The 10343-nt window shown below is 47.8% G+C and overlaps 1 protein-coding gene across 2 annotated transcripts in view; it reads left to right on the top strand.

The window, feature by feature from the left end:
* Nucleotides 1-366: 366 nt before the first annotated feature.
* Nucleotides 367-10343, top strand: part of IL1R2 (interleukin 1 receptor, type II) — a 34438-nt gene continuing 24461 nt past the window's right edge. The window contains exon 1 of one of the 2 annotated variants that reach the window (XM_011969584.1): nucleotides 367-534. The gene's annotated coding sequence lies outside the window, so the exon portion shown is untranslated. Of the gene's footprint in view, nucleotides 535-7026; nucleotides 7183-10343 lie in introns of those variants that run through there. The other variant, XM_011969581.1, reaches the window with a different exon arrangement.

The following is a 10343-nucleotide window of genomic DNA, read 5'->3' as shown; positions in this document are numbered from 1 at the left end:
CTGCAAACTCCACAATCTAGAATAAGGAATGAGACAACAACCCCCTCCTTCATTTAACAGTTAAAAATCATACAGGACTCTGAAAACAAAACAAAACAAAACTTAATCTTTCTTAGATACTAAAAGGGTTCCTTGGCTGGAAAACCAACTCCTCCCCTGGCTAAAGATCAAAAGCGTCTTTTTCTCTTTAATGGGGCCACAGTTGGGCAAAACGCCCATCACTTTAAAACCACCTCCTTAGCTGGAAGTACGTAATTTTTAGCGAGTCACAGAAAAATAGGGAAACTTATGCGGAGTTTCCTTGGCCACTTCCCCATCTGGGTGAGCGTGTGTACTCAGACCTAGCACTGCAGCCTGGGGGTGCTCCCTGTGAGGAGGAAAAGGTGTGTCCGCTGCCACCCAGTGTGAGCTGGTGACACCACCCGGTTAGGAAATCCCAGCTCCCAAGAGGGTATAAATCCCTGCTTGACTGCTGAGCTCCCGCTGGAGGTGAAAGTCTGGCCTGGCAGCCTTTCCCAGGTGAGCAGCAACAAGGTGAGAGAATGCAGAGCTGCAGGTAAGAGGCTTTTGAGAGACAGAGAGAGAGGGAGAGAGAGAGAGAGGCAGGGAGAGAGGGAAAGGCAGAGAGAGGCAGAGAGAGAGGCAGAGGGGGAAAGGCAGAGAGAAGAGAGAGACAGGCAGAGAGACAGAGGCAGAGAGACAGAGACAGAATGACAGACAGAGACAGAGAGAAATCTGGGAGTTGGGACACCTGAGTCCATTTCTGGTGGGGCCTCAGGCGACTCTCCCGATTTCTCCAGACCTCAGGAACCTGATCCGGGTGACCTTCCTTCTCCATGACCTTCTTCACCTGTGTGAAGGTGGCCGGAAGCATTACTTGACCTTTCTGGGCCTCAGTTTTTCTATCTGTCAAAAAAGGGGCTGGATCAGGGGGTTTCAAACGACCTTCCAGGATTCTAGGCCACAAGGAAAATTGCAGTGGAATCCAACACAAGGTAGCGGACCACCGAGACCATTTTCCACTGCGCGAGGCTGCATGTGGGATGTGCACTGAATGGAGGACTTTCTTCCTCAGAAGCCTCCTGAGATTTTCTGGTGTGAAAAGCTTGATATTCTAAAGTCAGTGTGGATTCTCTAATGCCTGGCTCTCGGTTTTCTGGGGAGAGGTAGTAGAGTGTGGTTAGGGCTGCGGTGTGTTCCCACAGGCGAACTGGCCTGGGTTCAGAGTCCAGCTTGCCTGGACAAGCTGCGTGACAGCTCACCTGCTCAGGGTCTCCATTTCCACCTGCAAATAGTAAGGTCGAGGGTGATGAGGAGTACAGTAAATGAATCCAAGTAGTATCAAGCACTCAGGCCTTAAGGTCACCCTCACACGGGGGAAGAAGATCATGGCGAGGAAAGTCGCCCAGATCAGACACCTGAGTTCTGGAGAAATCAGGAAAGTTGCCTGAGGCTCTAACAGAAACAGACTCAGGTGTCCTGACTCCTAGCTCTCTCTCTCTCTGTCTCTGTCTTTGTTTCTCTTTGTCTGTCTGTTTCTCTCTCTGTGTCTCTGTTTCTCTCTTTCTGTCTCTACTTCTGTCTATGTCTCTGTCTCTGTTTCTCTCTATCTCTGTTCCTCTCTCTGTCTCTCTTAAATCCTGGCACACAGTTTGCTCTTGCCGTTTGAAGCTCCTTCTCTTTAATCCCATTCCCTTTTGGGGGCCTTTGCTCTTCTTAGAGCCCTTCAGGATCCCTCTACCCCCACCCACAACTCTGCTCTAAGATCTTGGTCAAGATCCTACATTGCCCTGAGTTCTCTCTTGTGTGAGCAGAGGCAGCCAAGTGTCCAGGCCTTCCTGGAGCCTCCCAGCGCTGCATGGCTGCAATGGGGGCTGCTGGTCCCCTTTCTGCACTCCATCCCACCTCCTGCACACTCACCTTTTCCATGCCCATTTCATCAGCTCTGCCCTCCCGAGGCCAGCGGGCTTCCTGCCCACCTGCTCATTTGGTATTACCACATGCACAGGCACAGGAGAGCACCTTTTTCTAACCTCATTTAGAAGTTTGTCCGTTTGGATTGTACTTTGATACTTGGTTACCCTCAAAGGCAAGAAGGAAGCTTGGCTGAATGTTTCAGGGCAGCTATCTATCCTCTCTCCAGTGGTCTTCAGTTGGCCTGGGAGCCCCCTACCCGGCCCTGCTAGTAGGGGTTCCCTTCTACATCCCCACTCCCATCCTGACCTCCAAAGCCTGTTTGACAATTAGAGCTGAGGGATCCAGAACATCCACAGATCCCGAGCCCTCCTCCCCTCCCCCAGGAGAGCAGGGTTGGCCTCTAGCAGCAACACGACTGAAGCAGAGCAGACTCAGGTTGCTTTCTTGTGTTTTAATCACGGCTTTCCACAGGGGAGACACTCGATCACGACAGTGCCTTTGCCCAGTGGTTCTCAAACCTGAGCCTGCATCCGAATCACTGGTGGGCTTATGAAAATGCAGAGCGCTGAATGTGTGATTCAGTAAGTCCTGGCTGGCGACCTGAGAATCTGCATTTCTAATAAGTGCCCAGGGGATGCTGGTGCCAGTGCCAGGGGACCACACTTTGAGAACCCGTTCCTTAGGAGACGTGTCCAGGGCCAAGCCTGTGCGGGAGCTATTTCAGGACAAGGGCCTTTTGAGATGGGGCTTTCATATCTCCTGAGGGCCTTGTGAATATTCGACTGAGGGCCTTGTGAAGATGCGGCTGAGGGCCTTGTGAATATGCGGCTGAGGGCCTTGTGAATATGCGGCTGAGGGCCTTGTGAATATGCGGCTGAGGGCCTTGTGAATATGCGGCTGAGGGCCTTGTGAATATTCGACTGAGGGCCTTGTGAATATGCAGCTGATTCTGATTCTCTTGGTCTGAATTTTTCACAAATGGTGTTGGTGCTGCCGGTCCATGGACCACACTTTGAGTAGAAAGGATTCAGAAAGTCGAGGAAGAGGTCTTCTTATTTGGGGGCAAGGAAGAAGTTAAAGTTTTGGGTGGATCCTAAATTTTCTAGAGCCAATATTCGTCAGAATGTTTTCTTGAATGTCTGTGGTAGGCAGAATTCTAAGATGACTCTGGCTGATCCATGCCCTTGTATAATTCCCTCCTTGTGGGATGTGCCAGTAGATGGAACATCGCTACCGTGGTTAAGTTACTTTATGTGGCAAGGGTGAAGGAATTCTGTGGAAGTAATTTAGGTTCTCGATCAGTTGACTTGAAGTTAATAAAAAAGATCACATGTGCTGGGTGGGCAGACATAATCGGGTGAGCTATTTAAAAGAGGATCAGGAGGTCAGGGTCAAGTGAAATGGTCAGAGACTCGAAGCAGCAGCAGATGTTCTTTCCGTTGGCCTCGAAGAAACAAACTGTCCTGGTGCAGAGAGGGCCTCAGGGCAGGAAGCATGGGTGGCATCCGGGAGCCGAGAGTGGCCTCATCCAGGGAGAAAGTGGGGGCCCAGTCCTGCAGTCATAACAGCCCTCTGAGCTCGGAACAGGAACCCCGTGCTTCAGGAAGGAGCACAGCCCAAAGGGAACCTTGATTTCAGTCTGGTGGGACCCTGAGCAGAGACATCTGACCTACAGCAATGTGAGCTACGAATGCGGTTGTTTTAAGTGGCTGAGTCTGTGCTGGTGTGTTACACGACAATAGAAAATGAATACAAGGTCCTGATCCTTCACTTTGATCGTGGTGCCTGACCACCAAGGTGTACTGTGGCAATGACCTCAGTAGCTTCACACAACACGAGCTGATTTCTTGCTCGTGCTACAGCATCGTCATGGGTTAACTGCGTTGGACTGTGACGACTCATCAGAGCCACTCGGGGACCCAGGTCTTTGTCAAAACAGAATTTACGGAGACCAGTAGTGGGACTCCCATTGTTTTGATGCAAGTGCTGAGGGGTGGAGATTATTCCTATTTATCAGAAGCAGAAGCAGGCACAGCAGGAGCAAGTGAGTGGATCGATGGATGTGGGTGGACCCCGGCCTGCTGCCCGGATGGCTTGACTGTGCCGTGCTGGCAGCATGGATGAACAAGGGCTCAGAGTGCACCATGCATGAGAGAGGCTGGCAGCAGAGCACCAGCTGTGAAATGCACAGGCCTGGAATCGGCGCTTGTTTTTCCCAGTCATGTGCCCTGCCCGACTTCGAGGTGAATATTAGTGAACATGAGTGTACCCACCACGTAAGACTACCCAGTTAGCTCAGTTGGGGTGGGAGGGAGGGACGCAGGATTTCGGCTCACCAAGCTTCACAGAGCTGCTCTCACCACCAAGGAGCGAGCTGGTCGGGCATCTGACAGCTGAGAGGAGCCGGAGGGGCTAAGAATGCAAATGGAACACTTGCTCACAGCCCCAGGACAAATCAAAGGTTTCCTGCGGGGCTTTTAGGGTCTGGTCTGTGGAAACCCAGCAAGTCTGGGCTATCTGCGAGTTGAAGATCAGGTTTCTTGTGGTGAGGGTGACAGATTTTCCCACGCAGTAGAGATAAAAATTCCTTGGTGTTTTCAGTCTTTTTTTTTTTTGGGAGAGTGGCTGACTTCTTGTCACTCGGACACCCTGGACACAGGGCTTGGGACAGTTGCCGCCCTTGGTGCCCCTCAGAGGACAAGGAGGACACATTTCCCAGAGAGTAGAAGATGGTCTTTCAAAGCATACAAAGAAAATCCCATCTGCTTTGACATCTTAACAACTTTGGAAGAAAATATTTCTAATATATACATATATAAAATATATATATAGTAGTGAGTATATATATGTGCATGTATATATATAGATTTTATATATATTATAATCAGTATATATATAATGTATATACTCAGACCCAGTATATATATATAATATATATAAAAAATATATACTGCTATAATATATATACTCACTACAAGTAGATGCCAAAAAAGTACTTTTACAGCTTTGCCAGTAGGAATCTCATTTGGCTCTGAAGGCCCTTTCCCACTAGGGCAGGGAATTAGGCCTGCTGCGACATGTATTGTTGTCTGAGTTGGTCCAAATCTACCTCCCTTGCATTCATTTCGTTTCTTTTGGGTAGACGTTCACTCTTCCAGTTTCTCACCAGCACCTTCCTCTAGCCAGGAAGAAGCCTGAGAAGAGGGGGGACATTGTGTCCCCAGGGAGTGGTGGGCAGCTGACCCACATGTGCTGAACTGGGGTCTGCACTGGCTTCTGTGGAGATGTCCCTGGACCTTCCTGGTCATGAGGCGTCCTGTGGAATCTACTGCTGGCATCTGTGACTGGGAAAACCTGAGGTCTGGTGCCTCGGTCATCAGAGCCAGTGCTCTATCCAAGGTTGCCCTACTGTGCCTCTCACTGGCTCCACAGGTTCTCTGCATCTTGGCCATGACCTTGTTTCTTCTGTGGCTTAGACTGTCCACGTGATACTTAAAATGTTTAGCAACCAGCAGGGCATGAGTACCAGCCCATCAGAAAAGATGCCACAGCACCTGTTGCTGCACCTGAATAGCTCAGAGGAGCACCAGGAAAGCCAAGGTAGCAGAGGGTGGAGAGCTCAGGCTCTTGGGGAAGTGGTTATCTACCAAGAGGTAGGGCAGTCTTCCCCTACTTGTCCTCACTGCTCCTTACTGACTGAATGCCCTGAAGCCATGGCTATAGGTATTCTTGTCTTTCATCACGGCAGCCCCATCTCAGCCCAGATCTCAGTTCACCTTCCATTCTCTCCTGGGAGTGCAGGGGAAGGTCTGAATCTCTCCCATCAGTGAAACATCCCTTTACCTAACAGCCACACCATTATTTCCATTCTTCTTTAGCGTCCCTTACTTCACCAAGGTAAGATTCTTCCAGAGACGCAACTTGGAAGCAGAGCAAACATTCCTCTGCGTCCAGCCTCCCTCTCTCTTTTACCTTTTGTCCCTTTGCCCTCAGGTTTCAAACCCAGAATAAGAAGCAGGACTGCCTGCCTGATTCCTCTTGTACCTTCCCTCCTTTTGTCCAGGAGCCCAAAGGGTCTTTTTCTTCTACTGACACTTCCTACCAGGAAGGAACTTCCCCTGTATCATATTCACTTCCTTCCCTCCTTCTGAGGAGGACTTTGCTCTCTCCCTTTCCTGGGGCCGTAGTGGCAGAAGAATCCAGAGTAGCAAGGAGGAAAACACATTGGGGGGTAATTGCAATATTACCTTCATTGCGTCTGTGTTGCACATACTGTCCCATCCTAGAGAAAGAGGGGTTTGAACAAAATTTAAACTGTCCTTTGTGATTCAAGGAAATCATTAGGAGCATCAATTATTTTTTGCTTTCACATCCTGATATACTCAGTAAGGCACAGTAACATGGAAGGGACTGCTGGTGTCTGCGCTTAAAATCCCTAAATGGCTGTGTGCTTTGGTTCTTGCATCTGCCTTAATGGTTTTCCTGTCTCCTCTGTTATTGGGCAATCAGCTGCTGCTTTCTCCAGTGTGTGTTTTCTTCTCCCAGCCTTCTCCCTCTTTCCAATTTGCCATCTGGAATCTGCTTTTGACTGAGCATTCTGTTCACCTGTTGCTGCGTGAAAAACGATCCCAAAACTTAGTGACTTAAAAATGACAACTGTTTGATGAGAACTCCAAGTTTCTGTATGTCACGAATTTGAGGGCTCAACTAGGCGATTCTTCTGCTCCATGTGTCTGATTGAGTTCAAACAGTGGTGCTCAGCTGGTGAATGGACTCCTCTGGAGGGTCCACCACGGTTTCACTCACATGGCTGGTGCCTTTGCAGGGTTCCTGGGAGGCTGGGCATAGCTGGGATTGTCAACCAATGCCCTACATGTGGCCTCCCTAACCAGGTGGTCTCAGGGGAGTTGGACTGTCTTCATGGTGGCCGGCTTTCCACGGAAGCCAGGCAGAAGCAAGCAGCCCATGGAAACCAGGTGGAAGCTGCATGGATTTTTGTGATCTAGCTCCAGAGTTCACACAGCACCACTTCTGTGGCATTGTATTGGTTACACCAAGTTACAGGCCAGCCTACATTCAAGGGAGGTGAGTTAGACTCCACCTCTTGGTGGCAGAGTGGCACGGTCACATTCTAGAAGACCATGTGGGATGGGAGATATTGTTGTGGTCACCTCTGGAAAGTGCAATCTGCTGCTCTTAAAAACTAGCCACGCACATACAAATCAACAGAGAGAGCTTCTGAAGGAAGACTTCAAAGCTGCTTCTGTGAGTAGAATATGCTACATGCCTTTGTGCCAGAATCTGATTGGCTGGCTTTCCCCTACTCAGGTCTTCCTGTCCTTGTTTCTTCTGTCTTTGCTGTATTTTAGATGGGCAGCTTTTCTGGATGACTGATTACTCAAATATTTTAAGTGTTTCCCACACTCAGATTATAAGACAGAAAGCAAAATTTGTTTTAAGGGTGTATGTCTGTTCACAACCAACCCCTGCTCTAATGCCAGAGTGTCCAGTTACTAATTAACTTTACCCAGCAGGTAGCCCAGTAGAGCTGGAAGTCCAGTTCCCAGGAGACCTCAGAAGCCCCGAGTTGCGGCTCTGCCGTTGGTGGCCACGGGGTCTTCGGCAAGAGAGTTGACCGGGTTCAGTGGTTGTCTGCTATGACTCGATGCTTTAGAAACTAAAGCTGTATCTAGGACTGAGGAGGCCTAAGCTCAAATCCAAATTGACTTACAGTTCCAGGGTTTTAGACCTGCAAGAGACCTAGGAGGTCTCACTAGCCTAACTTTTGTATTTCAGAGGTGAAGAAACTGTGACTGAGAGATTGAGCAAATGACTCTGTGGTTGCCTAAGATCACATAGTTAGTTAATGGTAGAATGAAGACAGGAGCCCAGTTCCAACCTCCGGTTGCATATGCTGTCACTAAGATAAAAACCTTAGAATTCCTGGCAGCCTTGAAGATGTATATGTGTGTATGCATGTGTACATACTTAGAATTGTGTGCTTATATGTTAAGCACACAACATTTATATTGTGTATTTTATAAATTAAATATCTATAGAACACTTACATGTTCTATAATATGGATCTATGCATTTGGGCTTATGGATTCCATTAGGTAAAATTGCACACATTTCTAGTATAGTAACTGGTGTTAGCTAAGTTACCAACTACGATACGGACGAGTTCTCAGGCTGGGTTGTGGAATGGTCCCTTAGCAGGAGTTTGGCAGAATGCAGATGGTGGAAGTGCTGATTTCTCATCACATCTGCCACCCGTGTCTTTGAGCAAGCTCCTTACCTCCCTAAGTACCTGGCTCTGCTTCTGTAAAATACTGACGAGAGCCACTGCTCGTTGAGCACTTTCTTCTTGCAGCATTGCTGAGCTCGTTACATATTGTGTGACATCTAATTCTCCTGTAGTGAACACCAGGGTATGCCCATTTCACAGATGAGGAGACTGAGCCTCACACAGGTAACGTAAGCTGCCCACCACCCTGCTGCTGGCAGGAAGGCAGGCAGTATTCCCATTTCTCTGTCCAGGTACACTGTGCTCTGTATACACTTCCTAACTCTCAAGGTTATTGGAATGTGTGGACAGACTTCTTCAGAGCCTCCCCAAAGTGTAGACTATGACTAATAAATGAAGTTTAGAGGGAGGCAAATTTGGGATCCAAAATGACAAGACTTTTCTAATTGTGGATACTTCCCAAGACTGGCAGTGTGCATCTTGTGATGAGGTAAGCTTGTCTTCTCTAGAGGACGCTGGGTTTCAGAAGACTGTTTGGGTGGGCAGATAGATTTAATGGCTTCTGGAGACCCCTCTAGCTCTAGGTGTTGATGCTTTTACAGAGCAGAGAATGAGTGTCAAAACCAAGGATTGTGTAGACTCAGGTTTACATCCTACTTTGTCATTCCTTAGCTCTGTGGCCTTGGGCAAGTGACTTAATTACCCAAGTCTATTTCCATTGCTCCGTGTTTATAATGGGGATGCTGGGCTCTACCGGACTCACTCACGAGTTTTGTCCTCTGGAGTTGTACAGAGCAGTGCATTCCTCTTACACAAATACCAGGCTGGGAAAATTTGAAGCCTGTGGGTTTGCCCTGCAGATGCCCAGGGCCTCACAGGTAGAGCTTCCTCCTCAGTCATTTTGGAGGAGGATGGTGACTGTCCCAGGCTAGAGGAGTGGTCTTGCTGGGTGTCAGCCTGCGCAGGGTCTAATGCAGGAGGCAGGTGAAGCAAGTGTTGGTTGATGGTCCAGCCTGCTGGGGGCTTGGAATGACCCAGGCTCACGGGGAATGGAATGTTGATACAGGATCTGAATGAGCGAAAACATGAGTTGGGTTGGTTGACTGAACTTGACCAACTTCTGTCCCAAGAACCACTGATTAAGAGATACTTCAGTGGTGGTTTTAGCAAAAAGGGATGTTTGCTGGCAGACAGTATAAAGAGAGTGCCTATGCCTCGGTGGAACCATTTGTATCAGTTTCTGCCAATTTGCTCCTCTGAGATTCAGCCCAGTGTGGCTCAATGCCCTATTCTGCCAAAGATGGGTCTCCCCACAGTGTGGCCTCCAGGAAGCAATCTGTCTCACCAGGCCCCACCAGGGACGGGAGATTAGTGTCCAGGACATCAGCAGCTGTCATTCTGACACAGCTATGCAGACCAGGAACAGTCTCAGCCGGCTGCTCGGAGGCTGATTCCTTGTCTAGCTTTTTTCCTTCCTATAGAACCAAAATAGTTTCTGGACAACTCATCTAGGTTTTTGTTTTGAGCCAGCACATTTTTCAATAAAAGCTGCCTGAAACCTGGTCACGTATTTCTCTGTATCTGAGTCTAGAAAGTCTTCCCTCTTAAAATTCTGTGATTTCCTAGGACTTAGTTAAAAAATATATTTTATATTGTTTCACCTTTGAATTTATAAAAAATTTCCAGGTTTAATTTTGATGTAAATATTTATTTCCTCATGGGCTTTGAAGAATTTATACGACATTCATAAAACATGTTTGGGCTCTTAGGAATTCATTTTACACACTAGAGGTGACTCAGTGATAGGTGTAAGGCCTGATAGCTATGTGACTTCATTAACATTCAGCACCTGCCACCGTCATTTTGTTCTTTGAATGACTGTGCCACCTGACTCAGAGATGAGACAGTTGCCTGAAAACTTCTGGGAACAAGGTAAAGATAGAAATATAGAAGAGTTTAATCTTCTAGGTGAATTCAGTCCAGATATATTCAAATATACTATCAATAAAATTATTACTCCTTCTACATCCTTGAAAATTCTTTTCTGGATCTATCGTTTACTTACTACCTTCTCAATCTGTTAAAAAATATATTCCTGCACGTATTCTGAAGTATTTAGAGGTGAAGTTTGATGATGTCTGCAACTTTCAGGTGTTCAGGAGAAAATATGTCTATGTCT

The sequence above is a fragment of the Mandrillus leucophaeus genome, unplaced genomic scaffold (genome assembly GCF_000951045.1).
Source record: "Mandrillus leucophaeus isolate KB7577 unplaced genomic scaffold, Mleu.le_1.0 Scaffold9, whole genome shotgun sequence".
NCBI lineage: Eukaryota > Metazoa > Chordata > Mammalia > Primates > Cercopithecidae > Mandrillus > Mandrillus leucophaeus.
This window is presented reverse-complemented; position numbering and strand designations above follow the sequence as displayed.